The sequence below is a fragment of the Malaclemys terrapin genome, chromosome 2 (assembly GCF_027887155.1).
Source record: "Malaclemys terrapin pileata isolate rMalTer1 chromosome 2, rMalTer1.hap1, whole genome shotgun sequence".
Lineage (NCBI taxonomy): Eukaryota > Metazoa > Chordata > Testudines > Emydidae > Malaclemys > Malaclemys terrapin.
In genome coordinates, this window is record NC_071506.1 from 111108606 (window position 1) to 111130367 (window position 21762).

The 21762-nt window shown below is 45.7% G+C and overlaps 1 long non-coding RNA gene across 1 annotated transcript in view; it reads left to right on the top strand.

Moving 5' to 3' along the window:
* LOC128832643 (uncharacterized) overlaps window positions 1–18286 on the top strand; it is a 123412-nt gene extending 105126 nt beyond the window's left edge. The window contains exon 3 of the long non-coding RNA XR_008444021.1: window positions 17808–18286. This is a non-coding gene — a long non-coding RNA (uncharacterized LOC128832643). The remainder of the gene's footprint in view (window positions 1–17807) is intronic.
* The last annotated feature ends 3476 nt before the right edge of the window (window positions 18287–21762 follow it).

The following is a 21762-nucleotide window of genomic DNA, read 5'->3' on the forward strand; positions in this document are numbered from 1 at the left end:
TGCAATTATTCCTAAATGAGGGAAAAGAGGAACCTGGTGGACAGAATGAACTTTTTTTGAACCTCAAATTCATTTCACTTCAGATTCTGATAGCAGATTTTGGCTGCTTTTTCTTTTATCCTCACCTGTTTATCCATATTCAGGGCCTTCCTTGTATGTTCTGTGGCTGTGACATATTCCCCATGCAATTCACTCCTTGCTGCCCAATTATGCTCCAGAATCTCAGCTTTCATTTAGAAAATAAATGCTATTTCTAGCATGTATGGTTTCAAAGATAATCTTGAGAACATGAACTGAGGGTAAACTGATGCAGTGTTTCTGCATGAGTTTGCAAGCCACCTTCAACCATAGCTCAGTGATGTGACCTGCCTCATTCATCTCAGATGAAGACCCACAGACTCCCCAATTCCATGGCTGCAGAATGTGGTATTTTTTCCAAGATGCCACAGCATTCAGCATTTTAACTGCTGAAATCACCAGTTTGCTTCAACCCTATGCCTGACAATTTGTTTCCTTTCTCCATGTTCTGCCTTTTGCTCTCCAGTTGCTCACCTAGAAGAAGTTAATTGGATTACGGTGTATGTGTAATGGCAACAGACCCTGGTCGAACCTGGGGCCTCTGGAGCTTAGTGCATGAGACTCTACCGCATGAGCTAAAAGCCAACTGGCTGGAGAGCAGTCAGTCTCTGTCTCCCTCCCTCCACCACACCCTGGAGATGTGTGGGTTACATATGCACCCCTGCATTATTCCATGGAGCAGAGTAGTGGGGAGATAGAACTGGAGTCCAGTTTGAAGCCATGGAGTGAGGGGATCCAGAAGCATAGACTAGACTAGACTATGTCAGCTAGACTGCCTGGAGAACAGTGCAGCAGCTGAACCTCATGGAGATGAGATACTGAACCTGGTTGCAAGTTCTTTTCTTCCCTGGCACCCATGGGTGGAAGGAAGTTCTGAGCTGGGCCACTTAGACAACATTTTAGCAACCCTGACACATGGTGCTAGCCTGCCTGGAAAACACACCCAAACCTCGTAATTGAAAATAATCAGTCAAATATACTTACCAACATAAATTAGGTCAATAAGTATTTCAGCCAGAGCTCTGTGTGTCTGAACTGGGGATGAGGTGGAGAGATGAAGATGAAGGGTATTACTATGGAGATAGGACAAATACATAGCAGTGGAATTGGGTCCCTTAATGACATAGCACATAGAGGCTCTCATCATATCTAGTACCATCCTTGCAATTTCACTGAGGATCAAAGACTGACCAAATCTTTTGATACAGTGGTCACCTTTAAAGTTCAGTCTTTGCCATTGGTTACCAAACCATCTGTATCTCAAACACGGCCATTACCTTCCAATCTAAGCACAGAAAAACACTGCTGTATCACGGGTACCACTGAGATAACTTTAAAAGCTAACGTTTTAACCACTGTGTCACCTGCATAGGTGGCATCGTTATTAGATAAGGCTTTTCATGGCCTAAACTATCCCAGACCTCCCTCTCAACAGCTACTCTATTTTGCATCATGCCAATGACTCCAGTTCCCCAACCAGTCATCCCGAGTTTCTTTCCCCACAACCCATGTTATTTTTGTGTTGCAAAATAATCGGTTCTAGACATGGGTCCAAAACAAAACTCCAGATCCAAACACCCAGATTTTAGTGAAAGTTTGGCTATAGAACTGTGTTTTATAGCTTGGGGCTATCTCTTCTTACTTCTTGATAAGATAACCCGGGGCTTGTGTAACTAAAAGATAATTATTATAACTAATGAATATGGTAGTACTCAAATGCCTACTTATACCCTGCCACAAATCCCATTTGTGAGGTCTCCTCTTAAACTAATAATGTAAATTCTTTGGGAAAGAGATGGTTTGACTTTATCGACACAGCACCCAGCACAATGGGGCCGCCTGGTTGAGGCCTCAAGTTGTACGTAATATGAATTGATGATAATAAGGTACTGCAAATTCCCCTGCCATTCTATGAAAACAGGATTTGCAGAGCTGTGATAAGGAACATGTAACTGGTCCTGGGCAGGAGTGCATTTTAGCCATTCAAACCGAAGATGGTAGCCATTTTGTTTGATGGAATTCTGTACATGACCATGGTAGTTGGGTCCAACACAATGCAGATTGAAAAGAACATGGATACTCTAGTGTTTTCCACAATTTAAGAGCAGTCCGAAAAAATGTTTTGATATCTCCTGCTAACTTACGGTGACCAGATGTTCCCATTTTATAGGGACAGTCCTGATATTTGGGGCTTTTTTTAATATGGGTTCCTATTACCCCCCACCCCCATCCCGATTTTTCATACTTGCTGTCTGGTCACCCTATGCTAACTGTATCTGATAAAATGAGAGCAAGGGCTGGTCAGTACTTTTCCTGTTATTGTCTAAGAGCAAAGAGCTAAGAATAAGAAAGTATGTTAGGGTCACCTGGGGGAAGGGATAGCTCAGTGGTTTGAGCATTGGCCTGCTAAACCCAGGGTTGTGAGTTCAATCCTTGAGGGGGCCACTTGGAAATCTGGGGCAAAATCAGTACTTGGTCCTGCTAGTGAAGGCAGGGGGCTGGACTCGATGACCTTTCAAGGTCCCTTCCAGTTCTAGGAGATGGGATATCTCCATTATTATTATTATAAGCTTTTAAATTTAAACACAGAAAATTCAAGATAGGTTTCATTAATGTCTGAAAGTGAACTGGGGGGGAAAAATCCTCAACACCTTTGTAAGAAATGAAAGCTACATATCAGATACAATGAAAGCAGACAGTTATAAAATTGATTACAACATGAAAATTATTGGGGAAGCAGTACCGTCTTCTTGTTAAAGCACATAACCAATAATATGTCAGGAGTCCTGCATTCTAATCCCACCCCTGATACTTACTGAGCAATTTAGTCAAAACATTTAACCCCTATATGCCTTAGGCTATGTCTACGCTAGAGACCTTACAGCTGCACAACTGTACTAAAATAGCTGCACCCAGTGGCGTAGCCAGGTTCTAACATCAGGGGGAGCGAACACATAAAAAAAGGCGCCACCCGACATATCAGATTACTAATTACATACTTTTAAATTTGTTATACATATTTATTTTGTACTTAAAAATAAAAACATGAGAATGATATTGTTTTACAAGTACGTGAGCCCACTTGACAAGTTTTACTGTCCTTGGGTCTGGCTTCCATCCCCTCTCCAACTGTTACAGCTGTCTGGAGTTGCTGCCTTCCTCATTCACACCTCATTCATTCAACAGGGCAATTGATTAAGGGGTGAGGGGAAATCTTAGTCTATTCTTAGCAAAGAGACATTTTTCCTCTATCTTATTCTATCCTTAGGGGCTATAACATTATACCAAGGGCAATGCAAAGTTTCTACATGAGGCTTTGATACAAAGTTTTCATATACCAAGGCTCATCAGTACAAGGTTTGTATTTGAGGCTTTGATACAAAGGTTCATGAAAACAGAGGTCACACATGGGTAGACCCACTACCAGGTTATATGAAGAGGCACAATGTAAAGTCATATGAAAATTATCAGAAATTTATCTACAGAAGCCCATCATTGGAGAATCATGGGGGGGCTGGCTGGCCGGCCTTGCTGCTCTCCTGTTCTACAGGAACAAAGGTGACTCTAGATACCAGAACCATCAATCCATCACCTCTCTCCAGTGTGCCATTCAGTCCAAATAAATAAATAATAATAATAAAAAAAAACCTGTAAAAAAACCCTCCCAAGTTCCATTTACTGCAGCAAAATGTCTTCAAAGGATCAGACAAAGTGACATGCGCAGAATATCAACTACAAACCCATTCAGGAAGGCAGTGAGCAATTCCAAGTGGCTGAAGGCTTAGTGCAGAGAGGCAAGAGAGATGCCTGAGGGCTCGAATTAGGTGTCTGGGTTTTATTGCTGGAGCCTACATTGTGCATAAAAGAACCTGTGGCGAGGGGTGCTGGGGAGCACCCCGCCAACCCAGATATGCAGGGGGACTGCATGATATGTGAGAGGGATTCAGTGGGGACCAGACCATCTTCTGTGCCAGCATGGGGGAGGGAGCTTATCCTAGATGTATTTTTAGTGAAGCGGGGGGGGGGGGGGGGTGGAATCAGATTCACTCATCTATGGGTGTAACCATTGGGTAGGCTGTGGGAGTGCGGTGCCCCCTAGTGGCTGGTTCCACTTACTCACAGCCAATGAGGTAGTTCCCTTGGCTCAAGGGGGTTGGTACTTGTGGGGCTACAGGTCCAGGGTACCATCTCTGGGGTGGGGGGTATTGTAAATATAGCATTTAAAGCAGCCAATCCTGCTGCTGCTAGAGAAAACTCAGCTGCCATCTTGGAAAGCGTGGGGTGCAGACATGAGCTCTGGAGCATTTCACATTCTTTAGGGGGCGTCTGCAGCTTAGGGGATGGGCTTCTAGATAAGGCAACAGACTGGGTCTTGGGAGATGTAGGTTCAGTTCCTGCCTCTGCCACAGACTCCTTGGGGGGACCTTGGATGAGTCACTTAATCTCCCTGGGCCTCGGTTCCCTGGCTGTAAAATAGGGATAATATTCCATCCTCTGTCTGTTTGGAGTGAGGGGACTGTCTCTTACTAGCACAATGGGCCCTCATCTAGCTGGAGCCTCCAGGAGCTACCTTCCTAATACCAGAAGGGTTTTTTCAGACTGTATAGGCCCCCCTTCCATAAAGGTGACCTGACTGAGTGGAACAAGAAGGGATCAAACCCAATACATATGTGGGAGGTGGCATGGGTCTAGTGGATGGGGCACTGGACTGAGAATCAGGAGAGCTGGGCCCTGATCTGAGCTCTGCCACTGACCCATTAAGTGGCCTTGGGCAAGTCACTTCCCCTCTCTGTGCCTCTGTTTCCCCTCCCAACCTGGGCCTGTCTTGCCCACATAGATTGCAGGCTCAGTCTCTTCCCACGTGACTATACTGGGGGTCCAGATCTTTGTTACGGTCTCTGACTGCTCCCATAACACACATCCTGCAATGGCAGAACGCTTCTGAACTGTTCTAGTCCAGACCCAAGACAGCAGCATCTCCCCTGACCTGGGCCAAAGAGGGCCATGTTTCCAGAGGACCTAGTTTGCTGAGTCACCAGGGGCTCAGGGACGCAAGCGGGGGCCAGGCACCTCCCACAAACTCTGCAGCTTCAGCGTGCCCAATAAAGATCTCTCTCCTACGACTCTGCCTGCCTCCCCCGACACCCATTAATGTTGCTGAAACAAACCCGAGGGGTCATCGTTCCCCCTCCTTCAGCCCCCACTCCAAATGCCAAGGAAAACTTGACACTCAGGTGCATGGAGGGAGTGTCAGAAGCTTGTCCAGAAGAAAATGACACCGCTCAAAAATTATTTGGAGGCACCTGTATTCAGTGGTGAGCTGGAGCCGGTTTGCGTGAACCGGTTGTTAAATTTAGAAGCTGGTTTAGAAGTGGTTGTTAAAGGGATGGGCAATTGGGAGAGGGAGGTTTTTCTGTCATTACACCGGCCTGCAAGCCACATCCGGCCCGCCTAAGCTCTCGGCTGGGGAGGCTCCCCCGCCTTCCCCCTCTCGCAGAGCCTCAGTGTGCCCCGCCGCTGGTGCCAGCGCTCTGGACTGCTCCTGGGCAGCTCCTACCACTTTGAGTGGCATGGTAAGGGGGTGGGGCTGCGAGCTCCAGTGGGCCGTACGGCATCCATAAACGCTGACCTAAGCAGCATGGTAAGGGGGCCAGGCCAGGGCTGGGAGGAGGGGTTGGATAAGGGACAGGGAGCGGTTGGAGGGGGCGGAGGTTCTAGGGGGGGCAGTCAGGGGACGAGGAATGGGAGGGTTGGGTAGAGGGTGCAGTCCTGGGAGGTCTCGGGAGGGGGTGGTCAGGGGACAAGGAGCGGGGGGGGGTTGATGGGTTGCGGGTTCTGAGGGGGGACAGGAGGTCGGATGGGGGGGGGACAGGGGGCTTGTACTCACCGGGCGGTTCCCTACCAGGTCTTTGGCGGCGGGCCTTCACTCGCTCCAGGTCTTCGGCGGCTCTGCAGGGCCTGCCATCGACGTGCCATCGAAGACCTGGAGCGAGTCAAGGGCCCGCTGCCAAAGAACAACCCTGCCCTGCCCCGACTCTGCCCCATTGGACCCCTTCCCAAATCCCTGCCCCGCCCCGACTCTGCCCTCTCCCTGCCCCTCTTGGACCCCTTCCCAAATCCCAAATCCCTGCCCCAACTCCGCCCCGTCCCTGTCCCTATTGGACCCCTCCCCAAATCCCTGCCCTGGCCCCGCCTCTTCCCCAGCACACCGCGTTCCCCCTCCTCCCCCCCTCCCAGGCTTGCCACGAATCAGTTTTGCAGGGCAAGCACTGGGAGCCAGGACAGGGGAGAAGCAGAACGCGGCGCTCAGGGGAGGAGGAGGCAGAGCGGAGGCGGACTAAAAGTGAGCTGGGCGGGTGCTTGGGGCGGGGACCGGGAAGCTGGGCTGGGCTTTCCCTGTGAGCGCTCCCTCCAGCCCAGAGCACCCAGAGTTGGCGGTGGCAAGGCTCCACCTTTGGTGAATATGCTCAGTGGGGGAGCGGCCGCTCCCCCTACTCCCCCCCCAGCTACGCTCCTGGCTGCGCTGCTGTAAGATGTCTCATGTAGCTGCTCTATGCCGCCGGGAAAGATTTCTCCTGTCCACATAATTAAACCACCCCCAACAAACGGCAGTAGCTATGTTGGCAGGAGAAGCTCTCCCGCCGACCCAGTACTGTGCACGCGGAGCTTTTGTTGGTGTAACTCGTGTCGCTCGGGGGGTGTTTTTTCACACCCTGAGCAACATAAGTTATTCTGATATAAGTGGTAGTGTAGACATAGCCTTAGCTTCTCACTCTGTAAAACAGACGTAGTAATACTCGTGGTGTTACACAACGGTGTTATAAGGCTTAAATCCATGAATGTTTCAGATGGTCTTGGAGAGCCATGCGTGGAAGAGGCTATAGAAATGCTAACTGTTGCAACAAATGTGTCCACTTTAGACTTCACAATTGTCGTTATGCTGCACAGCACAACCATTTGGAATTATGGTGACAGGAGGCATAGATTCCAGATTCTGAACTTCTACTGCTAGAGCTGTTCGCAGCCGAGGCCAATAAGCAGCTCTAGTTTTATCCAATAGTACACATAGATACTAGTAGCTCATTACAATTCTTTGTTGTTAATCAATACTGTATATACAAAATAAATATGAGATTTCAACATTTTAAGCATTTCAACTCCATCCACCCAAGTCAAAAAGATCCAATAATCTAATTGATCAGCAGAAACCAATGTTCCATGAGTGAATAATCCACAGACCAAAATGTGCTAAACTACCAGACTGCTCATAAGCACTCAGACACTTCAGAACTACCATCTCAGACTTAAAGGACACAGCCATATTGCAAAATTTGTTTTTTAAACAAATTCAGGACGAGCAAAACGATTACAGAAAACACTGCAGCTAAGCCAAGGAAAGAAAAAGCAATACCAGCATTAACATATGTTCCCAGCAACTCAACCTCCTTTGTGTACAAAATAATGCTAATAAGAGGGTAAATTGGTTACCACAATAAAACAGTGCAATGGAAAATGCCTAAGCAATGGTTTTCCTTAAACTGGATAAACAGGACTGTTTCCGTATAGTGTCTTAAAGTGTGAACCTATAACTATACATTGGTATCAGTGAATGACAGCAGTTATATTATCTGTGATGCATTTATGACAGGCCACCAGTTTTTGGAATGGGTGTGATACAGACAATCTGTGAAAAGTCTGGTGTAGTAAGACCATGAAAAATATGAAAGATTTCTGGAATAAGTGAGCATATGTATGTCTCTGAGTTTCTAAGAAGGCTGAAGTATGAGAATTCCAGTCGTGGGGACTTTTGATACTGCTCCAGTTGAAACAAACTTGCAATAAACCCTGTAGAGAGTTTCATTCAACAGGATGAGCTAACCAAGAAAACAGTCATTTCTGGCTAGTTCCTCAGCATTAGCAGCAGCTGTGAACTCAGTAAACAGTTCTGTTTTCTGGTTGTCAAAGAGCTGCTAAAGCAGATGTGAAACTCATCAAAAATAGGTCACAGAAACACAGAACATGAAAGGGAATGCATCAATATCAGAGCAATCTGAAAATAAGTAACACTGGAATATCTCAGCAGTGTTTGTAATACCACACTGTACCTAATACATAACTGCAGCTCACATCAGATTGCCTTCATGTGATTCATACGATAGGACTTCCTATGTACTGTACTCTGTGCATGAATAAGGGTGTGGTACTTTTAGCAATGAAGGATCAAATTTTAGATATATGTGCTGTAAACGCTTTGCTTTTCTTAGATTCAGTTTTTTTGAGGGGTGCTTTCATTCCTGATTCTCTTCTCAAACACTGTAATTATCCCTGCCTGAGATAAAGCACAGCGCTGAGTGGGATCTTTGCCCTGGGTTATTGTGCCTTTGCCACTACAAACAGAGTACAAGTTCAATCCATTTGATAGGCAGTCCCCCAACAATGTTCATCCGTAAATGAACTGAACGCATAGCCAATAGGCTGATTAAATAAAATTTTCAACCTGTGGGGCCTAATCGCCTCAGGGTTACTCCTGTTGGACACTTATGTGGATATCTTTCTAGTGCTCTCGTTCGCTCTTCAAAATAGTTTAACTCCTCTGTTAACAGATATTGAGTTGAATAAGATTTAGCCTTAAAGGTCACTTTCAAAGGAAAATAAAGGGCTTGTGGCCTGTTTTGCTCTTTTTTATTGAATCAAGGTTTGTTTTATCTGCTTGTTGTATATGTAACTGGCCCTGCCTGGGCCAATGGCAGCATCTGAACCCATGACCTACAGTGCCAAAAGAATGAGCCTCTAGAGCTATCCTTAAAGAACTATGTTTCAGGCAACCACGCTGTGGGCAGTATAGCCTAGTGGTTGGAGTGGATGTCAAGGCTAGTGGCTGGAGACAGCACTGGGGACTGGGCTTTAGAAACTAAGGGCTAGGATCAGAGCTGGAGACCGTTGTCTCAAACCTGCGCCAAGGGTCAAGCTAGAGGTCAGAAACTGGGTACCAGAGCAGAGCGTCAAGCCAGAGGTAGTGGTCAGAAGCTAGAGCCAAGGATCAAGCCAGAATCACTTAGAGCAAGCAGGGTAACAGGCAAGGTGGGGGTCTCAGGCAGGGCCAAGGGGAGCAAGGCACAGACAGCAGGAACAAGGCAACACACGCATAGTCAGTGGGTGTGAGCATTGACCAGTCAGCAATCTGCTGCTGCTAGCTTCAGAACCAGCCTGCTGGCCCCTCCAGCCAATCAGGTGGCGTTGCCGATCTGGCATCCTGTTTCAGGCCAGCTGCACTTATGGGTTGCCTCGAGACTAGCTCTGTGCCTGCTGGCCTGGCTTCCTAATACTAGGTCCCATAGCTTGAAGCAGAAGCAGACTCATCTTCCTCTTAGGTAGACCAGCCAGTAGAGGGGGACAAAGACCCACTCGCTCCTAGTGTGTGTGGTTACATTTACATTAGAAATTTGGAGGGGACATGTTTATATTTAATATAAAAATAAAGTTAAAACCTGAATTTCAGGTTTTATGTTTATCTCTGCTGGAAGACTCTACAGAGTACTGGACAACTAATAACATTATGACATCACTGAAACTGCAAGTTATTGAGAAAAAGGAGGGATTTTAGTCAAACTCTAAAAATCTGTCTTTGGCTTGTTTTTGTTACTATCAATTTAACTCCAATGTCTAATCAACTCTTGGGAGAAAAAATGTCTTATGTAGATCCAACCCCAATGTCCCTTCAGTTAAGATGTGAGAGCTCAAAATGCACATCCTCAAAGACCTCCAAGAAGTTCTCTAACAAAACCAATGAAGACCAGACTTGGTATGGCTGATATTTTGGAAGGATTCAAGGTTTAAACTCACATCGGTCTCCTTGGCTAAAATCTCCCTTCGTTGTTGGTCAGCACACATAGTACCTGGATGATGTTCTCTGACTCCCGCTGACTGTTCCATTTCAGTGGAAACTAAATTGTAGCTTGTAAAGTGCAATGGGAGTCAAATTTCCCCTGAGCAAGTGGCTCCTCAGGCTGATGCGGTTAAGGTACATCGGTTTCATAGCCAATGTTACATGGGGTTAGGCCAGCATCACGTCCGACCAACTTTGGCTGCCTTATCCCCATGGATCAGGTACCCATGGGAGGCTAAAATGTTATTTTCAACAAATGTGTGAAACTTTTTTTGTGTAAGAAAGTGCTTGGGATTTTTTCCAGGATGTGGGGAATCTGATGGTACTGGTCCCAGTAACCAGTTTTCATCACCAGAACCAGATAAAGCACAGGGTGGAGGAGGATGGTGGACTAGATGAGTTCTTGAGATCCCTTCCAGCCCTACATTTCTTTGATTCTTGTTGTGACGGGATCCCTGGGGTGCAGCCTTGGACTGTGGGACTGCTGTGCCCCCTTAACTCTCTCCAGCCTGGGCTCTCTCTCACAATACTTTGCTAGTGACCAGTAGCAAACCGCTCCAAGTGTCGTGATCACTCAGCACAACAGCATGTAGAGCCCCACACCCAGCTATAATGCATGGATGCTCCCAGAGCCACTCATAAATCACCAAGAAAGGCACCAGAGCCAAATCCCCCCAGCTCCCAGCACTGTACCTTAGGAATATACCGTCTTGCACTGCTCAAGATGAGTAGTGCAAATTTATTAATTGGTTCACCACTTCATCAATGGAAAGTGGATATACACCAGCCTTTGCAAAACCTGAGCAGATTTGGCACACACTTCATACAAACTCACAGGTAAAGATAAACAGTTAAACAAATGTATTGACTATAAAAGATAGATTTTAAATGATATTAAGTGATAGGCAAAAGGTCAGGGTTGGTTACCAAAAGAAAAGAAAATATAACCACACAGTCTAAACTCTCAACCCTATTAGACTGGGCAGTAATTAGACTAAGCAGTTTCTCACCCCTCTGGATACTGCAGTCCTTAATATACAGATTTGGTCCCTTAAATCTGGGCCAGTCTCCTCTGTTGGAGTCTTCAGTCTTCTTCTCAGTGTCTTTGTTGCTTGCAGCATAGGTGGGGGCAGGAGAAAGGCCCTGCATGGGGCCACTGTGTCTGTTTTATAACCTCAGTCCCATGTGCTTGGGGAGCACAAGTCCAGGCATGTCTGGGGCACTGCTGAGACTCCAGGCAAGGTTGAGCAATTCCCTTGGTGTGGCTTCATGCAGGTGAGTCATTGCATGGTAGCTCCTTTGCTGGACAATGGTTGTTGATGGGTTGATTGACACACCGCCCGGCTGTTGGCTACTTTCCTTGCTGTTGCCTCTGGGGAGCTAATATCTGGCTGATTCCCCAACTTACAGCATGTTTTAGTGACCACCAGACAACACAATTCTCATAACGTCATATGCATTAATGATACACATCTATGGATAGAGAAATGACTTTCAGAAGATCATAACCTTCCCCCGATACATATAAACCATGCCTTGTAAAGTAAGAACACGATTATATAAAAATGAGGAATATGGGGGTTCCAGGATGCTCCTCTGAGGTATAGAATGTCACACTTGTCACAATAAATACAATGTAGGCAAATTAGATGGCAACTAGTTAAGAAAACTTGGCAAATATGCAGCTGAGGTGAGTATTTTTCCACTGCTCCAGGCTTGTAGCTGAAATAGTAGAACTCTGCACCTCTGTAATTTGGATTTGTTCATTCAGTTTTACTTTCATTTAGGGGTTGAATATATATACACCCAGCAGGAAGTATACCCAAATAAAGCATGATGCCTACAATACACATTTCATTAATACATTTTGGAAACCTCAGTAATGTTTGGCATGTCATCACAGCAGTTATAGATTGGGTTTTATTTCAAAAATTAAGTTGAAAGATACGACACCTAGACTAGTATAAAGATAAATACCACACTACTAGAAGTAGGGTGGTTAATACCTGCATTAAGCCACTGAAAATGCCCACTGTAGATTTCAAGTTTCCAGAAACCCGAGCAGACTGAGCTGTTGAATAAGAGTTGAGTGGAGCTGGTTGGAAATATGAGAGAGGAGGAATTTCAATGGAAATTTTTTCAAAGCACAAACTGAAGATTTTTGTCCAAAATCCCCAACATTCAATTCTGAAATTCTGCCACCAGGCTTAATAGGAGCAGTGTTTCAGTTACCTCATGCCCTCATTCTCCTGTATGGACTGGGCTCCTTGGCTGGACTACACCTCCCATGATGCCCCTCTTGCAGAGCCACTGCCATGCCTCACGGGAGACGTTATCTGCCTGCAGAACCTGGCCATAGAGGTGAGTAGGAACATGGAGCATCTAAACTACAACACCCATTAGGCACCATGGCAGCGTTTCAGAAAAAAATGTTTCTGGTTTTCAGGTGATCTGCAGAAAGCAGACACTTTCTGTGAAAAAAATTTCATTGAGTCAAAACCCCAATTTTCCACCGAAAAATAGTTTCAGTGGAAAATTTTGGACCAGCCCTAATGCTGAAGGCAGTTAACAAATATGCTGCATCTTCTCTACAACCTGCCCTTCAATGCTTACTGTGAATAATTTCATTATTCATTTTCCTACAGAAGAGACCATGAAAAGTACAAAAAGGTAAATGACTTACAGCTTGTATATGTTTTCAAATACTGCATGCTTCATGGGCTTTCCAGTAGAATTAGTCAATTAGTCAAATTTACAGTTTGTCAAGGCTGCAAGATCAGACAAACTCAATGCTTACTGAATAGAGTCACAAGTTTTGTCAAACTGAAGGCAGAACAATTCCTTCCTTCAACTTAACTGGCATTGTGAGGAATAAACATAGAAAAACAAGGTCATTTTAGCCAACAGTTTGAATGTTTCTCTTTGCCGTAGAAGCGGTACAGAAAGCAGCTAGAGTGAAATCCTGGCCCCACTGAAGTCAATGGCAAAACTCCCATTTTACTCCTAAAATGCAGTCTATGATTTTTCTCCATATGGCAGGCCCTGAAGTCTTGCAGATATAGAATGCTTCTACATGAAGTGAAGCGGGGAAAAGGGAGGAGGAGATAAAGAGATTTGGACAGAGACTGGGGATAAGTTTTGAGGGGTTCTGTTATCCCAGAAACATGTTAAACTTGTAGGAAGAGCTGGTCAAAAAAACTGAGGAAAAAAATCCAGCAGAAATTTCAGAAATTCAAAATATTTTTCATCCTGTTGTGTTTTGTAACAGTCTGTTTTTTGATTGCCAAATTTCTGTGAATTTTTTTGAATGGAATGTGAAAATTTTGAAAACAGAATGTTCTAGTTTAAAATAAACCCCACATGCCACAGAATTATGCTTGCCATACAAAAGTTAGACCCCAATCCTTCAATCTCACATTCTCAACTTTATGTATCTGAATAATGCCACTGACTGCTCTAGGGCTAAAATTTAAGCATGGTTATGACTGATTGTAGGATCATGGCCTCACACAGGACCAATATAAAAAACAGAAAACAAAATACCCAGCATTTTGCTGATCCACGCCAATTCTTTTCATTTCAAGTTTGCAACAAAAGTTTTCAAAACTGGAAAAAAATTGTAAAAAACTGAAATGCAAAAAATTCTGTAAAACTGTGGCAGGAGGAGCAATTTACATTTTTTGTCCCAAGAAATCCAGCCATCTCTACTTTTGAGGGATATTCATTTTTTGGCCCCCAAAACGTACAAACAGGAATACATGTGTTTAACAATGGGACCATTCACGTGGGTAAAGTTACGTATGTGCATAACTATCTGCAGACTCAGGGACTCAAAGCTTAAAAATTCAAACATGTATTTGTGTGAATATGTGATTCTTTAATAAGAGATATGCTCATAGACAGCACACAAAGTGATCATGTAGGTAGAGATTGCTGTAAGAATAGGATTTAACCTTAACCTGAAGCACAGATATCCAACCAGTGAAATTACTAAAATGAAGATTCAGATTTTAAGTGGCCTGGTACAGGATGGGCAGCTAGTCCATCTTTCATGTCAGAAGAGAAAAACAGAAATGAAGGAAATGAAAATGACAATCAAAATAGAAATAAAATGGGTCTCTGACTGGCAAAAATGCCTGTGCGCAAAATGTGGTCAAGAACATAAGCCAAGAAATTGTTCAGCATTTGATGAAATATGCCACCATGTGCCATATGAATTAGGAATTTAAAAACCCGCAAAGTCAAGAAGCTAGTTTAAAAGCTACTTGCTGTAAAATCTACAGAATACATACCAAGAGCAGAGACAGCACTTTGGGCGAATTCTCAGATGTCTTTCAAGGCCAATGATGTCTGGAAGGAGAATATCATACTGAAATATCAAATCAGCAACTCCAGAGATCGGTCCACCAAAGATAATTCCATTCATCTTAGAACAGTGTTTCCTAATTTTTCCATGTTGGCAACCCCTTATTCAAGGTCAAAAATATTCACAACTACCTTACATTTATTGTAAAAGAGTTAAAAAAAAAAAAAGTATCAGTGATGAGTGTGGTACGGAGAAGACATATGGTTCAGTTGTTAGGCTGCTAGCCTGGGACTGAGGAGACCAGGGTTCAGTTCCATGCTCTGCCACAGACTTCTTGGGTGAGCCTGGATAAGTCAGTCATCTCACTTCTCATCTGTAAAATAGGGGCAATAACACTTCCCTACCTCACAGAGGTGTTATGAGGATAACTACGTTACAGACTGTATGAGGTGCTTAAAACATACTACAGGTCTGTTGCATCTTACGCGCATTTAACACGCACGATTTCAACATTACGTGGTTGGCAAAAACAAAAACAAAAACAAAAAAAAGAGAAAAACAACAATTTTAATGCTAAACCTGTAGTGTGGGCGATTTCGCCCACCATTGAACTCAATGGGGTTTTGGCTATACGCGGTTTTCGCTTTATGCGCTAACCGCGGAACGGAACCCCCATGTAAGATGAGAGACCTGTATAGTGATGGGGCCTTGGAGTGCCCCTTTGTGGCCTGGGATAGCCCTGCAGGTTTCCTGCCCAGGTGCTTTGCAATAATTGACTCTAGGATCACAATCCTTCCACTACAGTTCCCTTTCACGGGATGTTATTTATTCAGTCTTTTACTAGCTACAAACCCTTTAGCCACTGCCCCAGCCCTTCGTCTCACTGCTTCAGGAGTCCCACAGTGCTCCTTCCTGGGGCCCGTGTGATAGTCCAAACACGATTCCACCCCTTGACACAGTCTCATAGCCCTCCTTCCCAGGGCCTGGTAGCTTTCAGCCCTTCCCAGGCTCTTTTCAGTCCCTCCTGCAATCCTTTGGGGCCTCCGGCTCTTTCAGGAGCAGCAACTCCCAGGTCTTGCTTCCTTCGCTACAGTCATTCCTTCTCTCTCACTACCCAGCCCTCTCCCTTATTTATCCCAGAGGGGATAAATTGAGTCACCTGACCCATTTCCCCCCCCCGTCCCGCCCCCCGGGGAGGCAAGTTAACTGTGTCACAGGCAGGGCTGGATTTCCAGTTAGGCACAGTAGGCACATGCCTCGTGGTGCTGGCATTCTGGGGTGCCAACGAATCAGCAGCAAGAGCAGGAAATTCAAAAAATAAAAAAAAAGAGAAGCAGAAGAAACTCCCGCCTGCCTGCTGGCTCCTCTCTGCCCCGTGCCCACCAAGGATTTCTCTCCCCTGCCAGGAGATCAACAAGGTAGGAGTGCTCATGGGGTGCCGGGGGCCATGCACGCTGGAAAGTGGCATCTCCTCCTGGAGCTGGGTGCATGGGGGGCCCCCCTGGTCAGAGCTTCCTCCCCCCCACAAGGCCAGAGTCCCGCTTGCCCTGGCACCAGAGCTGGTGCTACCATTAAGGCAAACTAGGCGGTTGCCTAGGGCGCCAAGATTTGGGGGCACCAAAAAGCGGTGCCCCCAATTTTTTTTTTACAGCATTCCCGGGCTGGGCTGCTGGCGACGCGTTGACACGTGTGGCTCAGACTCCCTTTCCGAGCGCAGTGGCCACTCCATGCAATTATTGTTGTCGGAGAAAAACAGAGTTCTCACTATTTGTTTAGGTACAGCAAGTCAGAGCTTTATTAACTCTCACATGTGCAGAGGGAAAGAGGTAAACAGGTCTCTCTCTGGTAACTAATTACAGCAAGCATTTATACCTTTCATTACAGAAATAATGAGAGACAGCAGCATTTTTGTTTATACATAGACCATCTTGATATCTCATTTCCTCAGTTGTTTTGACTCTTGCCAACATACAATTATTTTCTATACCTTATCTACCCAAGGTCTTCTACACTTTATCTATGCTGAGGTCATCATAACTTCTTACACAGCTCTTTCTCACCCGCCTCACACAATCCTCGCTTCTACAAATCTCGCGTTATCAGGGTTACAGTTAGCCTGACTCTTGCTAACAAACGTCATGCATTACAGTTCCCTTCTGTCAGTTCTTTTCTCTGCTTCCACATTGTCATTGCCAGCGGTGGCGGCGTGCTCAGGGAGGGGGCGTAGCAGTGGTGAGCTGGGGTAGGGAGCTCTGCGGCAGCTCCACCCCCCTGCCCTGAGGCACCTCCCCTCCCCCGCAGCAGCTCCCCACCCCCCCCGGCCTGGGGAGCCGTGTGGCAGCTCCTCACCCCAGCTCATCTCTGCTATGCCCCCTCCCCAAGTGCGCGGTCACCGCTTCACTTCTCCCACCTCCCAGGCTTGCAGCGCCAATCAGCTGTTTGGCGTTGCAAGCCTGGGAGGGGAGGAGAATTAGAGCGGGGCAGCGTGCTCGGGGAGGAGGTGGAGCAGGGGTGAGCTAAGGTGGGGAGCTGCCGCACAGCTCCCCAGGGGGGGAACTGCCACGGGGGGGAGGGGCACCTCAGGATGGAGGGGGGACGGGGAGCTGCCGCAGGGCTACAGGGGGCGCAAGGTGGAAGTTTCGCCTAGGGCGCAAAACTTCCTTGCACCGGCCCTGCCCGGCACCCCTCGGGCTGGGGAGAGGAGCTGGATTGCGAAGGGGCTTTGGGAACGGGAGCTGCTCCTGGTCTGCCCCCCCCCCATCTGTTCTGTTTAGCCAGGCTCTAACCTGCTGGCTCATGCTACTTGCAGCTGCTGGGAAGGGGAGGAGGCTGGGGGATTGCTGTCCCAGTGGCAAGAGCCAGAGACGGACTCTCCAGAGCCAGCATCACTCAAAGTCTTGCCGGGGCAGCTCACCCCTGCTCTGCATCCCAGGATCGGGGGGTGGGGGGTGGACTTTCTTCCCCCTGCCCTTTCTTTTCCCTTCCCCCCGCCCCTTTGGAGGAGTGAAAGGCAGCTGCTTTTCCCACGAACCCACTTCTGGTGCCTGCCTCCCTGGAGCTGAGCCACCTGGGACTTGTGCAGAAGCTGGACCAGTCTCAGCCAGTGCGGGGGTGGGGGAGGCTTGGCTGTAGGTGGGGGAGGGGGCACTGAAGATGCTGTGCCTAGGGGCACATAAGGCATAAATCCAGCCCTGGCCACAGGTGAGACTCCCCTTAAAGAACTAGCCACCCTGTGACAGATGCCAGGTAAGTTTCTACAATAAAGAGAACAATGGTAAGCTTACATAATTTGTGTATGTGTTTTGACAAGTTCAAGAATACTTGAGCTTGAAGGACAAGGGAGAGCAAGGAACCAAGATTTCATTTGCTTTAGATTGTAATAACATTTTCAATGCTTTGCAACCTCCCCGTTTGCCTTTTGTGCTCATGCTGGGGGTTGTGACCCCACAGTGGCGAGACACTGCCTTAGAAGATCATGTAAAAAATGGGAGCTACTGAAATGGTAGAACAACTAAGCACCCATCTGCTTTCTCACAGGTCTGGACGACATGGGTACCGGTGTGCCAACAGACCTCCTCTTGCCCGAGGGCACCACATGGGGCAAGATCCTCACCACCACCATCTCCCAAGGATGTGGCCCCTTTAAGGCATATGCTTTCCCTGGAAACTAAGATAATGCAGCCAGCATGGAGAAGCTCTATGTGAATGGATGGAGTCTGGGGGGGACATAGGATAGAAACAGGGTTTAGAGGCTGAGACTCCAGGAACAAGTGACACCACTGAGGAGATTCAGACACCCCTTAATTAACCCATCAAATCGCTTTTGACATTTTAAGATCATGGCACAGATGCCTGGGAAGGAGAAGGGAGAGAGAAGGAAAGAGGGAGAAGGGTATAGCAAGAATGAGGAAATATACAATTATGTTTAAATCTACAAAATTGTATTTTGTATTCCCCCCTCCCCCTCTCCGTTCCTTTCTTCCTCTGGGTTGTTTTGTATTTGTTATCTTTTTAGATGGTAAGTTCTTAGGGGCAAAGACTGGGTCCTTCGTTTGAGATCAAGCATAGAAAATTCTAGCTGAAAAGAGAATTTTCCAGAAAGTGATGAGGGAATGAAAGCAAGGAGTGATAACAAACCAGTTTCCAGCCTTAACTGTAGCATGCACTGAGTAAATTACCAAGTACCAGCTAAAGGCACCAGTTCAAGTTGCTACACTGAGAGAACATAAAGGATCTATTTAGGAGGTCACCAGAGTATAGACAAAAATGCAAGATTATTACGATATAGATAAAAATTAAGGAGGGAATATAGTGTAGGATGTTGTAAACTACTATAAGCTAAGCAGGAGAAAGAAATAAAGATACACGTGGCTACAACTCCCTCAGCACAGAGCTTAGCAGTTGGCAGGGAGAAGAAGCAAATAAAATTCCAGAAGACATAAATAGAAACATCAAATATAAGTTAGAGAAAAGTATTCTAGCCCTCTATAAGATGAATAAATAAAGCATCATATGGAGTCTTAGGGCATGTCTACATTGCCCTGCAGACACAGTTCAGACTATAACAGAGTGAAGAGGTCTATTTTAGTGCAAACTCAAGACCTTTAAGCTTGCACCCACAGTGTCCACATAGAGGAGATACAATGCAGCACTTCGGTGTGCGCTAATTTACCCCCACTTAGTCCAAACTGCAAGGCAGTGTAGATATGCCCCTAAGTGTAGCTTTGATCATCCTATTATAAAAAGGCAGGTTGAATATTATATTAAATGCTATGCATGTCTTGTAGAGTTAGTGCTGAGTTTCTGCTTCCAGTCTTCACCCCAAAACAATGATGGTGGTGGCTATAGTGACATTAATAGCACAAAGGACTAATAGAGGACCCATTGAATGGGTGCATCAGTGACTAAGGTATCTACTCATGTCCCTCTGCTGGAAAGCAATCCACATATGGAGATTTAAGCCTGTGTGGAGACCCAATGAAGACAATGGTGTGAGCCACGTGTGTGGATCATTTAGCAGGTTTAGGAGCCTAGGGGCAGCTCCAGTTTGCACAAGCTGGCTATGGTCCCCAAAAGATCACCTACTGATTATGGCTTGCCAGAGCATACTACACTTTAGCTATTCCCTGTCCCCTGCACAAAGAGCTGTGGGAAGGGAACCATAGGAGTTGGCTACACCAACTCTATGTCCAGTGGGTACTCCTGCAAGCCAGGGTATTTCCCAGTAGGCAACTTGTGGATGGTTTCTCTTTAAGTGGTGCAAAGGGAACAGAACAAGGCAGAGAATCTGCCCCAAAGTGCTGACTGAGTTTTTTGAAGCAATGTGTTTGTTGCTCAGGCTGAAAAGAGTAGACACCATTGCGGTATGATGTCTTGCAATATCACCACTGAAATCCTCAGACTACTTTTGGTTACAACAAAAGTGAATTCCAAGGCAAGCCTTCAGATTTTAATTCAAAATGTCCTAAAACTTTTAAAATATCAATGCCATAAGAAACGTTTTGGATTCTGCATATTTTTAAGAGGTGCTAGTGTAATATTATTATGATACTTACTGCAGATAAGATGATGGGGAAGAAGGTTCATTTTAGATCTTGAGACGTAAACTCTAATAGTTTTTCTTCAGTTTGAAGTGTTGCTGGTAAGGATTCTGGGCCTATAACATTAAACTGTAAATGTCATACAAAGGACCTGATCTTGAGAGATTATCCCTTTAACTTAAATATGTGCTGCAAGTGTTCAGCACTTTTCAGGATCAGGCCCAAGTAGACCAAAATTTACTTTACCTGTATTTTTACCTTTAAACCATGTAGTAGTAATAATCCCTTCTTATTCCTTTCCCCCTCCTCCCCCCCGGAAGAACAGATGCAAATACAGTGAGAGGGTTTATGGTACTTTACATCTTGGACAGACGTGTACCAAGCTATAGTTATACAAATCTTTATTTCCTACTATTTAGAGGGCTGTTCCCTTGAGGATTCATATTATTAGGTGATATTATCAATGAACAAACATTAAAATATAATAAAACCTTGTTCCAATTTGCATTACTGGGTAGAGTAATTTTTCCTGCTACATTCTGTAATTATCTATTAAAGTTGCATAGTGTAGCCTGTAGGTAGGAACTTATCTAGCCAAGTAAGTATTCAGCTTTTCCATCACTTTGATAAAGAGAGATCAGTGTGAAAAGAAATGCTATGCTAATTTACTTGTTACCCATAGAACTTCCAGTGCTTCTGAACCATTGTACTAAGGCAGCTGGGAGAGGTGGGAGGAGGAGAATATGTTGTGTTAAGTTAAATAGGTTGTTAACTATGATACTCTGGTACTTTGTACACCGTGTGTGAGCCAAATTAGCTAATAAGCTAAATAAATCAAAAAATGAAAGTTATCTTTCATTAAAAATCACAGAATTTTTTTCCAATTAAGTTTAAAGTGAAAATACCTGTGATAATGGTGTTTCTGTGATCAATGAAGCTACATTAAAATAAGCAGCTTTGCAAACCAAGGCTCACTAAAATGTTGACGAACCATTCTGCTTATATGTTATTTCACAAAAGATTGGGGTAGGCGTATTACCCCCCTGAAAGGCAAGTGAAGTGTAGCAGCCTAGGCATTGCACCTTATGTGTCTGTTTTCACTATAGTCAAAGAGCTCCATCTGCTGGTGGAGGTACTGACTGGCTCACAATAAACTAATATCAAAAAGCATGTATAGTTAGTTATTTGTTCGCACTAGGGTGGTGTAGATCATTGGGCATGACCCCTGAACTTGGTCCCTATGAACTGGTTTGCATTTCCATACTAGGATGGAGGCCCTTTTTCAGAAGCAGAGTCTAATTCAATTATAAATCTGTTCAACCTAGTCCCAGTTCACAAAGATACTTGTTTGGTGTTTTTTGTCTCTGAATGTGGGTTCATGTCAGTCCATATAAAGCAGTGTGTCCCATGCAGGGCCAGCTCCAGCTTTTTTGCCGCCCCAAGTGGCGAAGAAAAAAAAAAAAAGGATAAAGCCGCGATTGGCGGCACTTCGGCGGCAGCTCTACCGCGCCGCTTCATTCTTCGGTGGCAATTCGCCGGCTGGTCCTTCCCTCCCAGAGGGACTGTGGGACCCGCCGCCAAATTGCCGCCGAAGACCCGGACGTACCGCCCCTTTCCATTGGCCGCCCCAAGCACTTGCTTTCTGTGCTTGTGCCTGGAGCCAGCCCTGGTCCCATGAATGTCCCCCTCTCCCTGTCATTTTGGCAAACTATTGCTTTCTTCCCTTATTGTCTAAATGGACATCTGCTATAGCGTTAGTCGTCTCCTGTTGGAAGAGCAAGGCCACGGTATGAATCAGTCAGTAAAAAGTGCTTGTTGTACGCTTACTTTCTGGAACTCTCTGACCCACCCGAGCTCTCTCAGCCTAGGTGCTGGGCAACCTAACTGTCAGTCCTGAACTTGCCTTGTTCTAGTACATATCAGTGGATAGGGTCATGGCCTAACAATCAGGA